Raw genomic sequence first — 18,602 nt, forward strand, 5'->3', positions numbered from 1 at the left:
ACCGTTTGGGGACAGCCAAGGAGGCATCTGCAGGCAACAAAGGTAGGTGTGTGCTTGTGTGTGTGTTTCCTATGCAGATCCTAAGCCCAGTGTCACATGCAAGTAGGAGGAGTAAGAAGGGTTCCTGGCAAATCCGGGTTATGGATTGCATTTAAAAAGGCCCCGTGGGAGTGCAATGGGCCCCTGTCTTGCTGCTTAGCAATAATGGTATGGGTTTAGGTTCTGCTGTGTGTACTGGTGGTTGACTGCCCCCCAGCCCAGAGTGTGCATGGAAAATTGTCTGGCAGCCTCCCTGACAGCAAGCAGTGATAGTGCCCATGAAGGGGACCTTGTTGGGCCCGCCCCTTTCACGGTTATCGCTTCTCGGCCTTTTGGCTAAGATCAAGTGTAGTATCTATTCTTATCAGTTTAATATCTGATACGTCCCCTATCTGGGGACCATATATTAAATGGATTTTTGAGAACGGGGGCCGATTTCGAAGCTTGCTTCCGTCGCCCTATGCATTGACCCGATATGGCAGTATCTTCGGGTACAGTGCACCACCCCCTTACAGGGTTAAAAAGAAAGATTCCTACTTTCATTGCTACCTGCTTGCTGGCTAGCCAGCTAGCCAGCCCTGTGGGCCTTGCTGCTGCTGCAGCCAAAAAACAAAAGGTGGTGCTGCTGCTGCTTCTGCTGCTTCTGCTTCTGCTTGTGTCTGGCCCCTGTTGGAGCGTCCAGGCACAGGACTTCTGCTGCTGCTGACTAAATGGCCTCCTTAATTGGATCATTTGAGTAGCCAGCACACCTGTGCAGGTAGGGCATGACATGATAGGCAGCTGCCTTGATAGCGGGTGGGTGCTGAATGTTCCTAATTGACAAAATAAGATTAATGCTTATGAAGAAATATAAAATCTCATCCCTTCCCCAATATCGCGCCACACCCCTACCCCTTAATTCCCTGGTTGAACTTGATGGACATATGTCTTTTTTCGACCGTACTAACTATGTAACTATGTAACATAACATGGGGGGGGGGGGGGGTCTCCTGGCTGTTCACACAGGTGTGTCATTGCTGTACATTGACCATGCATTGCTTCTGTGGTATTGCAAAGGCAAAGACAAATGCTTCCAGCCATCCATTGCACTAATGGATTGGTCATCAGCTGGCTGTCTATGTCCCGCATCAATATAGACCAAAGTACAGAGGGTTAGGCTATGCTATTGTGCACCTACCTGATGCATCAGAAGGTGCGAGGCCCTTGCTAAATTCTGTGCACAGACTTTGAGATCTATGCTTTAGACTGTATCTAAACCTGCTCCAACATGGACTGACATTCTGGCCTACTTTCAGCCGATGCGACTTGTCTGTCGCTGAACAGTCGCTTTTTATGTATTCAGCACCTATGTATAATGTTGTAAAAATGCTCTAGAAGCTAAAGTCGCAGAAATGTCACACATATTTGGCCTGCAACTTTCTGTGCGACAAATTCAGACAGGAAAAATCAGTATAAATCCTTAGAAAATTATCCCCCAGTGTCTCCATCTGCTGGCGGTATTGAATAAGCATTGCTGCACTGATGGGGTATGCATTAGACGAAAAAAAAGAAGAAAAAGAAGAATAATACGCCCAGAAAAGAGGCGAAAAGGAGAAAAACGTAAAAAAACGTGAAAAAAAAGTAAGAGGAAGAGAAGGGAAAAAAAGGTGGAAATGGGTTTAAAAGTGATTTCGGCGGAGAAATATATATATATATATATATATATATATATATATATATATATGCGCACACACACACATAGATATAAACGTATTCTCCGTTGAGATATTGCAGCCGCTGCTGTGTCCAGGCCCAGGAGCCTTAGCACTGTGCTGTGATGTCACTCAATACCACTGACATCACTAGGTGTAAACAACATCTCTCCTTTGCTGTGTATGTGACTATGGAGCTGTTTGGTGATGTCGTCTATTACGGCCTTCATAGAAGCAACAGGAGATTGTTGCATCCATCTTGAACCCTCAGAACTACAGTGCTATGATGTCACTCACTTCCACAGGCCTTGCAGAGTGTAAACAACAACAACCCAGCTTTGTTGTGTATGTAACCATAGGGATTTGTGATGTCACCTAGAACCTTCACAGCAGCGACAGCTTTATGAGGAGCATCAGCACTGCTCTGCCTGAGCAGAACCATCACCGCCATAGGTTGTCAAATAACCCGGATTTAACCCACACAGGTAAGTCCAATGGGGTGCAGGCATGTCCTCTATGCTTACAGCTTCCCGTGGGTGTTGGTTTGATACCGTTTGGGGACAGCCAAGGAGGCATCTGCAGGCAACAAAGGTAGGTGTGTGCTTGTGTGTGTGTTTCCTATGCAGATCCTAAGCCCAGTGTCACATGCAAGTAGGAGGAGTAAGAAGGGTTCCTGGCAAATCCGGGTTATGGATTGCATTTAAAAAGGCCCCGTGGGAGTGCAATGGGCCCCTGTCTTGCTGCTTAGCAATAATGGTATGGGTTTAGGTTCTGCTGTGTGTACTGGTGGTTGACTGCCCCCCAGCCCAGAGTGTGCATGGAAAATTGTCTGGCAGCCTCCCTGACAGCAAGCAGTGATAGTGCCCATGAAGGGGACCTTGTTGGGCCCGCCCCTTTCACGGTTATCGTTTCTCGGCCTTTTGGCTAAGATCAAGTGTAGTATCTGTTCTTATCAGTTTAATATCTGATACGTCCCCTATCTGGGGACCATATATTAAATGGATTTTTGAGAACGGGGGCCGATTTCGAAGCTTGCTTCCGTCGCCCTATGCATTGACCCGATATGGCAGTATCTTCGGGTACAGTGCACCACCCCCTTACAGGGTTAAAAAGAAAGATTCCTACTTTCATTGCTACCTGCTTGCTGGCTAGCCAGCTAGCCAGCCCTGTGGGCCTTGCTGCTGCTGCAGCCAAAAAACAAAAGGTGGTACTGCTGCTGCTTCTGCTGCTTCTGCTTCTGCTTGTGTCTGGCCCCTGTTGGAGCGTCCAGGCACAGGACTTCTGCTGCTGCTGACTAAATGGCCTCCTTAATTGGATCATTTGAGTAGCCAGCACACCTGTGCAGGTAGGGCATGACATGATAGGCAGCTGCCTTGATAGCGGGTGGGTGCTGAATGTTCCTAATTGACAAAATAAGATTAATGCTTATGAAGAAATATAAAATCTCATCCCTTCCCCAATATCGCGCCACACCCCTACCCCTTAATTCCCTGGTTGAACTTGATGGACATATGTCTTTTTTCGACCGTACTAACTATGTAACTATGTAACATAACATGGGGGGGGGGGTCTCCTGGCTGTTCACACAGGTGTGTCATTGCTGTACATTGACCATGCATTGCTTCTGTGGTATTGCAAAGGCAAAGACAAATGCTTCCAGCCATCCATTGCACTAATGGATTGGTCATCAGCTGGCTGTCTATGTCCCGCATCAATATAGACCAAAGTACAGAGGGTTAGGCTATGCTATTGTGCACCTACCTGATGCATCAGAAGGTGCGAGGCCCTTGCTAAATTCTGTGCACAGACTTTGAGATCTATGCTTTAGACTGTATCTAAACCTGCTCCAACATGGACTGACATTCTGGCCTACTTTCAGCCGATGCGACTTGTCTGTCGCTGAACAGTCGCTTTTTATGTATTCAGCACCTATGTATAATGTTGTAAAAATGCTCTAGAAGCTAAAGTCGCAGAAATGTCACACATATTTGGCCTGCAACTTTCTGTGCGACAAATTCAGACAGGAAAAATCAGTATAAATCCTTAGAAAATTATCCCCCAGTGTCTCCATCTGCTGGCGGTATTGAATAAGCATTGCTGCACTGATGGGGTATGCATTAGACGAAAAAAAAGAAGAAAAAGAAGAATAATACGCCCAGAAAAGAGGCGAAAAGGAGAAAAACGTAAAAAAACGTGAAAAAAAAGTAAGAGGAAGAGAAGGGAAAAAAAGGTGGAAATGGGTTTAAAAGTGATTTCGGCGGAGAAATATATATATATATATATATATATATATATATATATATATGCGCACACACACACATAGATATAAACGTATTCTCCGTTGAGATATTGCAGCCGCTGCTGTGTCCAGGCCCAGGAGCCTTAGCACTGTGCTGTGATGTCACTCAATACCACTGACATCACTAGGTGTAAACAACATCTCTCCTTTGCTGTGTATGTGACTATGGAGCTGTTTGGTGATGTCGTCTATTACGGCCTTCATAGAAGCAACAGGAGATTGTTGCATCCATCTAGAACCCTCAGAACTACAGTGCTATGATGTCACTCACTTCCACAGGCCTTGCAGAGTGTAAACAACAACAACCCAGCTTTGTTGTGTATGTAACCATAGGGATTTGTGATGTCACCTAGAACCTTCACAGCAGCGACAGCTTTATGAGGAGCATCAGCACTGCTCTGCCTGAGCAGAACCATCACCGCCATAGGTTGTCAAATAACCCGGATTTAACCCACACAGGTAAGTCCAATGGGGTGCAGGCATGTCCTCTATGCTTACAGCTTCCCGTGGGTGTTGGTTTGATACCGTTTGGGGACAGCCAAGGAGGCATCTGCAGGCAACAAAGGTAGGTGTGTGCTTGTGTGTGTGTTTCCTATGCAGATCCTAAGCCCAGTGTCACATGCAAGTAGGAGGAGTAAGAAGGGTTCCTGGCAAATCCGGGTTATGGATTGCATTTAAAAAGGCCCCGTGGGAGTGCAATGGGCCCCTGTCTTGCTGCTTAGCAATAATGGTATGGGTTTAGGTTCTGCTGTGTGTACTGGTGGTTGACTGCCCCCCAGCCCAGAGTGTGCATGGAAAATTGTCTGGCAGCCTCCCTGACAGCAAGCAGTGATAGTGCCCATGAAGGGGACCTTGTTGGGCCCGCCCCTTTCACGGTTATCGCTTCTCTGCCTTTTGGCTAAGATCAAGTGTAGTATCTGTTCTTATCAGTTTAATATCTGATACGTCCCCTATCTGGGGACCATATATTAAATGGATTTTTGAGAACGGGGGCCGATTTCGAAGCTTGCTTCCGTCGCCCTATGCATTGACCCGATATGGCAGTATCTTCGGGTACAGTGCACCACCCCCTTACAGGGTTAAAAAGAAAGATTCCTACTTTCATTGCTACCTGCTTGCTGGCTAGCCAGCTAGCCAGCCCTGTGGGCCTTGCTGCTGCTGCAGCCAAAAAACAAAAGGTGGTGCTGCTGCTGCTTCTGCTGCTTCTGCTTCTGCTTGTGTCTGGCCCCTGTTGGAGCGTCCAGGCACAGGACTTCTGCTGCTGCTGACTAAATGGCCTCCTTAATTGGATCATTTGAGTAGCCAGCACACCTGTGCAGGTAGGGCATGACATGATAGGCAGCTGCCTTGATAGCGGGTGGGTGCTGAATGTTCCTAATTGACAAAATAAGATTAATGCTTATGAAGAAATATAAAATCTCATCCCTTCCCCAATATCGCGCCACACCCCTACCCCTTAATTCCCTGGTTGAACTTGATGGACATATGTCTTTTTTCGACCGTACTAACTATGTAACTATGTAACATAACATGGGGGGGGGGGGGGGGGGGGGGTCTCCTGGCTGTTCACACAGGTGTGTCATTGCTGTACATTGACCATGCATTGCTTCTGTGGTATTGCAAAGGCAAAGACAAATGCTTCCAGCCATCCATTGCACTAATGGATTGGTCATCAGCTGGCTGTCTATGTCCCGCATCAATATAGACCAAAGTACAGAGGGTTAGGCTATGCTATTGTGCACCTACCTGATGCATCAGAAGGTGCGAGGCCCTTGCTAAATTCTGTGCACAGACTTTGAGATCTATGCTTTAGACTGTATCTAAACCTGCTCCAACATGGACTGACATTCTGGCCTACTTTCAGCCGATGCGACTTGTCTGTCGCTGAACAGTCGCTTTTTATGTATTCAGCACCTATGTATAATGTTGTAAAAATGCTCTAGAAGCTAAAGTCGCAGAAATGTCACACATATTTGGCCTGCAACTTTCTGTGCGACAAATTCAGACAGGAAAAATCAGTATAAATCCTTAGAAAATTATCCCCCAGTGTCTCCATCTGCTGGCGGTATTGAATAAGCATTGCTGCACTGATGGGGTATGCATTAGACGAAAAAAAAGAAGAAAAAGAAGAATAATACGCCCAGAAAAGAGGCGAAAAGGAGAAAAACGTAAAAAAACGTGAAAAAAAAGTAAGAGGAAGAGAAGGGAAAAAAAGGTGGAAATGGGTTTAAAAGTGATTTCGGCGGAGAAATATATATATATATATATATATATATATATATATATATATGCGCACACACACACATAGATATAAACGTATTCTCCGTTGAGATATTGCAGCCGCTGCTGTGTCCAGGCCCAGGAGCCTTAGCACTGTGCTGTGATGTCACTCAATACCACTGACATCACTAGGTGTAAACAACATCTCTCCTTTGCTGTGTATGTGACTATGGAGCTGTTTGGTGATGTCGTCTATTACGGCCTTCATAGAAGCAACAGGAGATTGTTGCATCCATCTTGAACCCTCAGAACTACAGTGCTATGATGTCACTCACTTCCACAGGCCTTGCAGAGTGTAAACAACAACAACCCAGCTTTGTTGTGTATGTAACCATAGGGATTTGTGATGTCACCTAGAACCTTCACAGCAGCGACAGCTTTATGAGGAGCATCAGCACTGCTCTGCCTGAGCAGAACCATCACCGCCATAGGTTGTCAAATAACCCGGATTTAACCCACACAGGTAAGTCCAATGGGGTGCAGGCATGTCCTCTATGCTTACAGCTTCCCGTGGGTGTTGGTTTGATACCGTTTGGGGACAGCCAAGGAGGCATCTGCAGGCAACAAAGGTAGGTGTGTGCTTGTGTGTGTGTTTCCTATGCAGATCCTAAGCCCAGTGTCACATGCAAGTAGGAGGAGTAAGAAGGGTTCCTGGCAAATCCGGGTTATGGATTGCATTTAAAAAGGCCCCGTGGGAGTGCAATGGGCCCCTGTCTTGCTGCTTAGCAATAATGGTATGGGTTTAGGTTCTGCTGTGTGTACTGGTGGTTGACTGCCCCCCAGCCCAGAGTGTGCATGGAAAATTGTCTGGCAGCCTCCCTGACAGCAAGCAGTGATAGTGCCCATGAAGGGGACCTTGTTGGGCCCGCCCCTTTCACGGTTATCGCTTCTCGGCCTTTTGGCTAAGATCAAGTGTAGTATCTGTTCTTATCAGTTTAATATCTGATACGTCCCCTATCTGGGGACCATATATTAAATGGATTTTTGAGAACGGGGGCCGATTTCAAAGCTTGCTTCCGTCGCCCTATGCATTGACCCGATATGGCAGTATCTTCGGGTACAGTGCACCACCCCCTTACAGGGTTAAAAAGAAAGATTCCTACTTTCATTGCTACCTGCTTGCTGGCTAGCCAGCTAGCCAGCCCTGTGGGCCTTGCTGCTGCTGCAGCCAAAAAACAAAAGGTGGTGCTGCTGCTGCTTCTGCTGCTTCTGCTTCTGCTTGTGTCTGGCCCCTGTTGGAGCGTCCAGGCACAGGACTTCTGCTGCTGCTGACTAAATGGCCTCCTTAATTGGATCATTTGAGTAGCCAGCACACCTGTGCAGGTAGGGCATGACATGATAGGCAGCTGCCTTGATAGCGGGTGGGTGCTGAATGTTCCTAATTGACAAAATAAGATTAATGCTTATGAAGAAATATAAAATCTCATCCCTTCCCCAATATCGCGCCACACCCCTACCCCTTAATTCCCTGGTTGAACTTGATGGACATATGTCTTTTTTCGACCGTACTAACTATGTAACTATGTAACATAACATGGGGGGGGGGGGGGGGGTCTCCTGGCTGTTCACACAGGTGTGTCATTGCTGTACATTGACCATGCATTGCTTCTGTGGTATTGCAAAGGCAAAGACAAATGCTTCCAGCCATCCATTGCACTAATGGATTGGTCATCAGCTGGCTGTCTATGTCCCGCATCAATATAGACCAAAGTACAGAGGGTTAGGCTATGCTATTGTGCACCTACCTGATGCATCAGAAGGTGCGAGGCCCTTGCTAAATTCTGTGCACAGACTTTGAGATCTATGCTTTAGACTGTATCTAAACCTGCTCCAACATGGACTGACATTCTGGCCTACTTTCAGCCGATGCGACTTGTCTGTCGCTGAACAGTCGCTTTTTATGTATTCAGCACCTATGTATAATGTTGTAAAAATGCTCTAGAAGCTAAAGTCGCAGAAATGTCACACATATTTGGCCTGCAACTTTCTGTGCGACAAATTCAGACAGGAAAAATCAGTATAAATCCTTAGAAAATTATCCCCCAGTGTCTCCATCTGCTGGCGGTATTGAATAAGCATTGCTGCACTGATGGGGTATGCATTAGACGAAAAAAAAGAAGAAAAAGAAGAATAATACGCCCAGAAAAGAGGCGAAAAGGAGAAAAACGTAAAAAAACGTGAAAAAAAAGTAAGAGGAAGAGAAGGGAAAAAAAGGTGGAAATGGGTTTAAAAGTGATTTCGGCGGAGAAATATATATATATATATATATATATATATATATATATATATATATATGCGCACACACACACATAGATATAAACGTATTCTCCGTTGAGATATTGCAGCCGCTGCTGTGTCCAGGCCCAGGAGCCTTAGCACTGTGCTGTGATGTCACTCAATACCACTGACATCACTAGGTGTAAACAACATCTCTCCTTTGCTGTGTATGTGACTATGGAGCTGTTTGGTGATGTCGTCTATTACGGCCTTCATAGAAGCAACAGGAGATTGTTGCATCCATCTTGAACCCTCAGAACTACAGTGCTATGATGTCACTCACTTCCACAGGCCTTGCAGAGTGTAAACAACAACAACCCAGCTTTGTTGTGTATGTAACCATAGGGATTTGTGATGTCACCTAGAACCTTCACAGCAGCGACAGCTTTATGAGGAGCATCAGCACTGCTCTGCCTGAGCAGAACCATCACCGCCATAGGTTGTCAAATAACCCGGATTTAACCCACACAGGTAAGTCCAATGGGGTGCAGGCATGTCCTCTATGCTTACAGCTTCCCGTGGGTGTTGGTTTGATACCGTTTGGGGACAGCCAAGGAGGCATCTGCAGGCAACAAAGGTAGGTGTGTGCTTGTGTGTGTGTTTCCTATGCAGATCCTAAGCCCAGTGTCACATGCAAGTAGGAGGAGTAAGAAGGGTTCCTGGCAAATCCGGGTTATGGATTGCATTTAAAAAGGCCCCGTGGGAGTGCAATGGGCCCCTGTCTTGCTGCTTAGCAATAATGGTATGGGTTTAGGTTCTGCTGTGTGTACTGGTGGTTGACTGCCCCCCAGCCCAGAGTGTGCATGGAAAATTGTCTGGCAGCCTCCCTGACAGCAAGCAGTGATAGTGCCCATGAAGGGGACCTTGTTGGGCCCGCCCCTTTCACGGTTATCGCTTCTCGGCCTTTTGGCTAAGATCAAGTGTAGTATCTGTTCTTATCAGTTTAATATCTGATACGTCCCCTATCTGGGGACCATATATTAAATGGATTTTTGAGAACGGGGGCCGATTTCGAAGCTTGCTTCCGTCGCCCTATGCATTGACCCGATATGGCAGTATCTTCGGGTACAGTGCACCACCCCCTTACAGGGTTAAAAAGAAAGATTCCTACTTTCATTGCTACCTGCTTGCTGGCTAGCCAGCTAGCCAGCCCTGTGGGCCTTGCTGCTGCTGCAGCCAAAAAACAAAAGGTGGTGCTTCTGCTGCTTCTGCTTCTGCTTGTGTCTGGCCCCTGTTGGAGCGTCCAGGCACAGGACTTCTGCTGCTGCTGACTAAATGGCCTCCTTAATTGGATCATTTGAGTAGCCAGCACACCTGTGCAGGTAGGGCATGACATGATAGGCAGCTGCCTTGATAGCGGGTGGGTGCTGAATGTTCCTAATTGACAAAATAAGATTAATGCTTATGAAGAAATATAAAATCTCATCCCTTCCCCAATATCGCGCCACACCCCTACCCCTTAATTCCCTGGTTGAACTTGATGGACATATGTCTTTTTTCGACCGTACTAACTATGTAACATAACATGGGGGGGGGGGGGGGGGGGGGTCTCCTGGCTGTTCACACAGGTGTGTCATTGCTGTACATTGACCATGCATTGCTTCTGTGGTATTGCAAAGGCAAAGACAAATGCTTCCAGCCATCCATTGCACTAATGGATTGGTCATCAGCTGGCTGTCTATGTCCCGCATCAATATAGACCAAAGTACAGAGGGTTAGGCTATGCTATTGTGCACCTACCTGATGCATCAGAAGGTGCGAGGCCCTTGCTAAATTCTGTGCACAGACTTTGAGATCTATGCTTTAGACTGTATCTAAACCTGCTCCAACATGGACTGACATTCTGGCCTACTTTCAGCCGATGCGACTTGTCTGTCGCTGAACAGTCGCTTTTTATGTATTCAGCACCTATGTATAATGTTGTAAAAATGCTCTAGAAGCTAAAGTCGCAGAAATGTCACACATATTTGGCCTGCAACTTTCTGTGCGACAAATTCAGACAGGAAAAATCAGTATAAATCCTTAGAAAATTATCCCCCAGTGTCTCCATCTGCTGGCGGTATTGAATAAGCATTGCTGCACTGATGGGGTATGCATTAGACGAAAAAAAAGAAGAAAAAGAAGAATAATACGCCCAGAAAAGAGGCGAAAAGGAGAAAAACGTAAAAAAACGTGAAAAAAAAGTAAGAGGAAGAGAAGGGAAAAAAAGGTGGAAATGGGTTTAAAAGTGATTTCGGCGGAGAAATATATATATATATATATATATATATATATATATATATATATATGCGCACACACACACATAGATATAAACGTATTCTCCGTTGAGATATTGCAGCCGCTGCTGTGTCCAGGCCCAGGAGCCTTAGCACTGTGCTGTGATGTCACTCAATACCACTGACATCACTAGGTGTAAACAACATCTCTCCTTTGCTGTGTATGTGACTATGGAGCTGTTTGGTGATGTCGTCTATTACGGCCTTCATAGAAGCAACAGGAGATTGTTGCATCCATCTAGAACCCTCAGAACTACAGTGCTATGATGTCACTCACTTCCACAGGCCTTGCAGAGTGTAAACAACAACAACCCAGCTTTGTTGTGTATGTAACCATAGGGATTTGTGATGTCACCTAGAACCTTCACAGCAGCGACAGCTTTATGAGGAGCATCAGCACTGCTCTGCCTGAGCAGAACCATCACCGCCATAGGTTGTCAAATAACCCGGATTTAACCCACACAGGTAAGTCCAATGGGGTGCAGGCATGTCCTCTATGCTTACAGCTTCCCGTGGGTGTTGGTTTGATACCGTTTGGGGACAGCCAAGGAGGCATCTGCAGGCAACAAAGGTAGGTGTGTGCTTGTGTGTGTGTTTCCTATGCAGATCCTAAGCCCAGTGTCACATGCAAGTAGGAGGAGTAAGAAGGGTTCCTGGCAAATCCGGGTTATGGATTGCATTTAAAAAGGCCCCGTGGGAGTGCAATGGGCCCCTGTCTTGCTGCTTAGCAATAATGGTATGGGTTTAGGTTCTGCTGTGTGTACTGGTGGTTGACTGCCCCCCAGCCCAGAGTGTGCATGGAAAATTGTCTGGCAGCCTCCCTGACAGCAAGCAGTGATAGTGCCCATGAAGGGGACCTTGTTGGGCCCGCCCCTTTCACGGTTATCGCTTCTCGGCCTTTTGGCTAAGATCAAGTGTAGTAATACAGGAGATCTGGTCAGAAGGTACTCGGGTACCCCTCTCCTCGGCCTTGTGGGATCGCCCAGGTTTATTGCCTGGGCTTCACCCACTTGTTGCTATTGGGGAGAGGGCCTAGTCCCAGGGTAACGAGTAGCGATCGCCTCTCAAGACCTTCGGGTGGAGAGAGGTTAGAACCATGGATGATGATCCGGATCCAGGTTCTGTGCCGGCATACGCAAGGATCAAAAACACCGTGAGAGTCATTCTCACGGATGATACCAAAAGGGCGGACGATTTGAAATTCGTAGTAGAGGACGTGCTCGGAGGAGTTTTCGGAATACAGAAGGGCGAGATATTGGCAATCCAGGACTACCCGAAGCGTAAAATTTTTGATGTGACGTTCACACAAAATGGCATCCACAGAGATTTTGTTACCAGAGCTGCTGCGAGTAAAGACAAAAAGCTTCAGGGTGTCCGGATTATTGAGCACGTTCTAGACGATATTAAGCTGGTGGTAGTAAAGATGTATTCCCCTTTCGCCAACCTACACGATGTTGAGTTGTTTTTACAAGTCTATTTTAGTAAGGTTAAGTGCAGAGGAAAAATCATGAACAGCTGTGGCATCTGGACATCTAAGTGGAGATTTCAGGTTACATGCAAAAAAGATGACAGATTGCCAGGGGGAATACAACTACCACCAGCTCGTTTTAAAATAAATAATATGTGTGGCGACCTCTTTTATGCGGGGATGCCAAGCTACTGCAGGAAGTGTCACAGATATGGACACACAAAAGAAAACTGTGAAAGTACATGCAAAAAATGTGGTAGCACACAGCACGAGACAGAGAAATGCACAAGAGGAGGGAGGTGCAATTTCTGTCAACAATTCGGTCACCTTTTCTCCTCTTGTCCCCACAGACATAGGACGGAGCAGCAGTGGCAACCCTGGAGGCAGCAAGGACAGCAACCGGGACACCAGCCGAGGCAAGCAGAGCCAGTGATTACCCCCCCACAAGAGGTAAGCGGTGAGATGGAGAAGGAGAAAGACCCCCCCTCAGGCAAAAGGAGGGGACCCTAAAGAGCAGAGGATGGCCAAAAAACGTGCAAGTGGTGAAAAAACTGGCCCCCAGGAGCATGCTGGGTTAAGAGAGGAGCGGACGGCGGCTGAATCCGCTCCTCAGCAACCTCTGGCTCAGGGTCCCCCTGAGAGCGATGATCCGGGTGGAGAGGTGAAGGTTAAAAGGCGGAGGGGCTCCAGAAGACTCTATTCGGAGGCGGTCCAGGGGGAGCCGATGGAAGTACCTGCGGATGCAGGGAACCCAAGTGACGTTCCTCCACAGGTCCCCTTAGGGGATACCCCCCCTCCTCCCTGCCAGGAGGAGGTTTCAGGGGTGACCGTCTCTGAGGTACCAGAGACGGAGCTAAGTGAACACCCGACCCCTATGGAGGGGCAAGAGGTGGAAGAACCCAATGAGTCTGGAGCCCTGATTGCCAGGATGCCCGAGGACAACTATGCCTCAATCATGATGGAGGAGGGGGGTCGGCTGAGTGATGGTGCCTCCTCTCCTGCTTCCTCTATGCGTACAGTTGAGTCAGATTTTGGGGGGTATGAGGCTTCGGAGGGGGAATCAGAGGTGTAAGACGTTTTCTTGTACATTCCCATGGCTGAGTTGTCCGGTCTGTCCTTGAACCTGAGAAGTGTGAGCGCCAGAGTAAGAAGGGTTGCCCTATTTAATTACTTGTCGGTTTTTGCTGCTTCCGTCCTTTTCCTGCAGGAATGTGGCATCCCGCACAGATTAAATTATAAAGAATATGAAGATGATTGGGTGCACGGTCCATCAGTCTGGTCTGGATCAAATGAGTCCAGATCAGCAGGGGTCGCCATACTTTTTAAAGGGAACGTTTTAATTGAGAGTTTTAACGAAATTTTACCAGGCAGAATTTTATTGGTCAGCGCTTTTATTAATGGTATTAAATGGCAGTTTTTAAATTTTTATGGTTCTCCTGATAAGAATGAAAGAATAAAAATGTTGGAGATTTTACCCCTTTTTATTAACAATTCTAGTCCTCTTGTTTTATCAGGTGATTTTAATTGTATTTTAAGGGGAGAACGCCGTTTTTCGAACGCAGTGAGTAGGAACTATGATAAGACGTCTTTTATGTTAAAAAACTTGATTTTAGATTTTAATCTCACTGATGTTTTTAAAAAATGTAATTTTAACGTACCAGAGGAAGACGGTGTTACCTGGAGCAATGCAAGCTGTAGCTCCAGGATAGATTTTATTTTTTGTTCTTATCAAGTACTGCCTTTTAACTGTGATCTTTTTACCAATGTTTTTTCTGACCATAAATTATTGTATTTTAAAGTTAAAAGTGATTTTAAAAGGAGAACTGGTAGGAATGCCTGGAAGTTAAACGTGTCCCTTTTAGAAGATCCGCAGGTTTTATCAGATTTTATCACCTTTTACAAGGAATGCAGACGAGTAAAAGACCCCAACACTCCCACCAGTATCTGGTGGGAAAAAATGAAACTAAAAATAAAAGAATTTTTTATCCGTGTTGGGGTTAGGAAAGCTAAAGAAAAACGTGAATTTTATAATATCCTAAATACTCGTCTGCAAACCCTGTACAAATTCAGAGCACATGGGATGGAGGTGGAGAAGGAGGTACATGATCTTAAAAAAGAAATAACTAAGTGCCTGGAGCAGAAAGGAAAAGAAATTATCTTTAGGTCTCGAATACAGCATCTTGAGGAAAACGAGACCTGCTCCAGGTATTTTTTTAAGAAAATACATGAAAATAGAAGGTTAATAGAAAACATTGAAGGAGTGAATGATGTACAGGGTATTTTAAAAAAGGTGCAAGAGTTTTATGCGGATCTTTTTAATGTAAAACACATTGATGAATGTTTTATGAATGACTCGTTAAAGGAGATCACCAATTTTTTAGATCCTGTCTCACAGTCTTTTTTATTGCAGAATATTTCAGAGCAGGAGATTTTAGAGACCGTCAAGAGTTTTAAAACAGGTAAAGTGCCTGGGCCGGATGGTATACCCATTGAATTTTATGTTACTTTTTATGGTATTTTAAAAGAAGATTTGTTCTCCCTTTTTACTGAAGTCTTTAAGTCTAAAATCCTCCCAGGCTCATGGAAGAAGGGTGATGTCTCCCTGCTATTCAAAAAGGGAGACCGGTCGGAACTCAAAAACTGGAGACCAATCACCCTTCTGAACTGCGACTATAAAATAATGGCGAAACTGTGTGCTAACCGCTTAAAGAACGTAATCCATAAAATAATTCATACAAACCAAGTCTGTGGGGTGCCTGGGAGGAGTCTATGGGAGAACCTAAACCTTTTAAAGGATGTAATTAGCGACACCAAATTAAGAAAAGGAAAGCTGGCGGTTTTATCCATAGATTTTGAAAAAGCTTTCGACAGGGTGTCACATTTTTATCTTTTTAAGGTTTTAGAGAAAATGGGTATACCTGATGGCTTTTTATTGTCTCTTAGAGCTTTTTATGATAACTGTACTAGTAAAATTTTAGTAAATGGTTTTAAGACACAGGGCGTGATTTTAAATTCCGGAGTGAAGCAGGGGTGTCCCTTGTCCCCACTACTCTTCATTTGCGCAATAGAGCCTCTTTTATGTACAATACGAAAGGATAAGCAGATCCATGGAGTCCCCCTGCCAGGAGGAGGGGGACTAGAGGCGAAGGTAGTGGGGTACATGGACGATGTTGCGGTGTTTTGCAGGGACACCCCATCGCTTCAGAAGACGCTAAAACAGATTCAATATTTTAATTGTGCCTCCGGTTTTAAAGTCAATTTTAACAAAAGTAACATTTTAAACATAGGCGGAATGCCTTTGTATGATGTGCCCGTCCCTGTGTCTGAGTCGGTGCAGATTTTAGGTGTCTCCTTTGACGAGTCTAATAATGGTTTTAATAGCTGGGACTTGGTGGCTCAAAAAATAAATAAGAAAATATGTATGTGGAACATGCGAGAACTTACAATGGAAGGGAAGGTTTTAATTACAAAAATGGTGCTTTTACCTATTTTATTGTATTTAAGTCTGGTTTTCCCACCCCCCGAAATGGTTCTAAAGAAAATAACAAAAGCTTGTTTTACTTTCTTTTGGAGTTCTAAGAGCGAAAAATTAAAGAGACAAATTGTGATAAAACCGAACTCCAGAGGCGGTAAGGATTTTCCAGATTTTAAAGCTTTCCTTTTAGTAAAGTTTTTTAGCATGTGTTTTACTACTGTTTTTAAAGATAGCTACTGGTCTTATTTTGTTCGTTTTAATACTGGTTATTTTATGCGGAGGAACGGCTGGTTTTCTACAGTTTTAAGTTGCCCTTATTCTTTGAATTTACCCCCTCAATACATGATTTTAGGAAAAATTTTAAACTTATATAATTTTAAAGGTAAAAGTGTTCAGGATCTGTGCAATAGCAAAAAACTACTAAAGGAAATAAAAGAAACCAGTACCGTGACTCCCATCAAAAATTTTAACGAACAGAAGTGTATACAGATTTGGAAGATGTTGAGTATTAATTATCTTTTTAATTCACAGAAGGACCTGGCCTGGAGCTGCGCACACGAGTGTCTTCCATGCCGGGCATTCCAGCACCGAAGAGGATTATCCAACTCTGCAACCTGCCCGAGGGAGGGATGCCGACAAGAGGAGACCGTGCACCATCTAATATGGACTTGTTTTTACTCTCAGAAAATATGGACAAAGATACTCCCTCTGGTAAAAAGGATAACTGGACTAAAAGACTTAAATATTGCAGTGGTTTTTTATGGTTGCCTGGAATGCCCAACACGGACTCAAGAGACTATTGCATGGAAGATCATAAACTGTGTGAAGGCAGCTCTGTGGAAGGCCAGGAATATTTTATTGTTCAAGCATGAGGTTTTATCTGTGAAGGACATTTTATCTATCTGTTTTTATGAAATGTACCAGTACTATCTTTTAGACAAGAAGAGATTTCCGCTTTTATCTAGAAAATGGTTTTTAAAAGAATGGAATTCTATCTTGTAAAGCCACCAAGTGCCCATTTTATGTTTTAATATGTTGTAAATATGTTATTTATATGTAACTGTATTTATTGACATATTTGCACAACTTTGTTAACATTATTTAATTTTTAATAAAGTTGCCCCCGTAAGGGTAGTCAAGTTAAAAAAAATCTGTTCTTATCAGTTTAATATCTGATACGTCCCCTATCTGGGGACCATATATTAAATGGATTTTTGAGAACGGGGGCCGATTTCGAAGCTTGCTTCCGTCGCCCTATGCATTGACCCGATATGGCAGTATCTTCGGGTACAGTGCACCACCCCCTTACAGGGTTAAAAAGAAAGATTCCTACTTTCATTGCTACCTGCTTGCTGGCTAGCCAGCTAGCCAGCCCTGTGGGCCTTGCTGCTGCTGCAGCCAAAAAACAAAAGGTGGTGCTGCTGCTGCTTCTGCTGCTTCTGCTTCTGCTTGTGTCTGGCCCCTGTTGGAGCGTCCAGGCACAGGACTTCTGCTGCTGCTGACTAAATGGCCTCCTTAATTGGATCATTTGAGTAGCCAGCACACCTGTGCAGGTAGGGCATGACATGATAGGCAGCTGCCTTGATAGCGGGTGGGTGCTGAATGTTCCTAATTGACAAAATAAGATTAATGCTTATGAAGAAATATAAAATCTCATCCCTTCCCCAATATCGCGCCACACCCCTACCCCTTAATTCCCTGGTTGAACTTGATGGACATATGTCTTTTTTCGACCGTACTAACTATGTAACTGTGTAACATAACATGGGGGGGGGGGGGGGGGTCTCCTGGCTGTTCACACAGGTGTGTCATTGCTGTACATTGACCATGCATTGCTTCTGTGGTATTGCAAAGGCAAAGACAAATGCTTCCAGCCATCCATTGCACTAATGGATTGGTCATCAGCTGGCTGTCTATGTCCCGCATCAATATAGGCCAAAGTACAGAGGGTTAGGCTATGCTATTGTGCACCTACCTGATGCATCAGAAGGTGCGAGGCCCTTGCTAAATTCTGTGCACAGACTTTGAGATCTATGCTTTAGACTGTATCTAAACCTGCTCCAACATGGACTGACATTCTGGCCTACTTTCAGCCGATGCGACTTGTCTGTCGCTGAACAGTCGCTTTTTATGTATTCAGCACCTATGTATAATGTTGTAAAAATGCTCTAGAAGCTAAAGTCGCAGAAATGTCACACATATTTGGCCTGCAACTTTCTGTGCGACAAATTCAGACAGGAAAAATCAGTATAAATCCTTAGAAAATTATCCCCCAGTGTCTCCATCTGCTGGCGGTATTGAATAAGCATTGCTGCACTGATGGGGTATGCATTAGACGAAAAAAAAGAAGAAAAAGAAGAATAATACGCCCAGAAAAGAGGCGAAAAGGAGAAAAACGTAAAAAAACGTGAAAAAAAAGTAAGAGGAAGAGAAGGGAAAAAAAGGTGGAAATGGGTTTAAAAGTGATTTCGGCGGAGAAATATATATATATATATATATATATATATATATATATGCGCACACACACACATAGATATAAACGTATTCTCCGTTGAGATATTGCAGCCGCTGCTGTGTCCAGGCCCAGGAGCCTTAGCACTGTGCTGTGATGTCACTCAATACCACTGACATCACTAGGTGTAAACAACATCTCTCCTTTGCTGTGTATGTGACTATGGAGCTGTTTGGTGATGTCGTCTATTACGGCCTTCATAGAAGCAACAGGAGATTGTTGCATCCATCTTGAACCCTCAGAACTACAGTGCTATGATGTCACTCACTTCCACAGGCCTTGCAG

General features: G+C 44.9%; 6 non-coding genes and 1 pseudogene across 6 annotated transcripts; all 7 read left to right on the plus strand.

Moving 5' to 3' along the window:
- The first annotated feature begins 355 nt into the window (after nt 1–355).
- On the plus strand, nt 356–546 carry LOC130350966 (U2 spliceosomal RNA). Its single transcript, XR_008887756.1, has one exon. It is a non-coding gene; the product is annotated as a U2 spliceosomal RNA (small nuclear RNA).
- A 2,088-nt stretch (nt 547–2,634) lies between these two features.
- On the plus strand, nt 2,635–2,825 carry LOC130350964 (U2 spliceosomal RNA). Its single transcript, XR_008887754.1, has one exon. It is a non-coding gene; the product is annotated as a U2 spliceosomal RNA (small nuclear RNA).
- Nucleotides 2,826–4,907: 2,082 nt separating this feature from the next.
- LOC130350962 (U2 spliceosomal RNA) lies at nt 4,908–5,098 on the plus strand. The gene has a single exon (XR_008887752.1). It is a non-coding gene; the product is annotated as a U2 spliceosomal RNA (small nuclear RNA).
- A 2,093-nt stretch (nt 5,099–7,191) lies between these two features.
- LOC130350965 (U2 spliceosomal RNA) lies at nt 7,192–7,382 on the plus strand. The gene has a single exon (XR_008887755.1). It is a non-coding gene; the product is annotated as a U2 spliceosomal RNA (small nuclear RNA).
- A 2,094-nt stretch (nt 7,383–9,476) lies between these two features.
- On the plus strand, nt 9,477–9,667 carry LOC130350921 (U2 spliceosomal RNA). The gene has a single exon (XR_008887717.1). It is a non-coding gene; the product is annotated as a U2 spliceosomal RNA (small nuclear RNA).
- A 2,079-nt stretch (nt 9,668–11,746) lies between these two features.
- Nucleotides 11,747–11,879, plus strand: LOC130350923 (U2 spliceosomal RNA; annotated as a pseudogene).
- Nucleotides 11,880–16,918: 5,039 nt separating this feature from the next.
- On the plus strand, nt 16,919–17,108 carry LOC130350968 (U2 spliceosomal RNA). Its single transcript, XR_008887758.1, has one exon. It is a non-coding gene; the product is annotated as a U2 spliceosomal RNA (small nuclear RNA).
- The last annotated feature ends 1,494 nt before the right edge of the window (nt 17,109–18,602 follow it).

Source organism: Hyla sarda, unplaced genomic scaffold (genome assembly GCF_029499605.1).
Source record: "Hyla sarda isolate aHylSar1 unplaced genomic scaffold, aHylSar1.hap1 scaffold_955, whole genome shotgun sequence".
NCBI classification, from domain to species: domain Eukaryota; kingdom Metazoa; phylum Chordata; class Amphibia; order Anura; family Hylidae; genus Hyla; species Hyla sarda.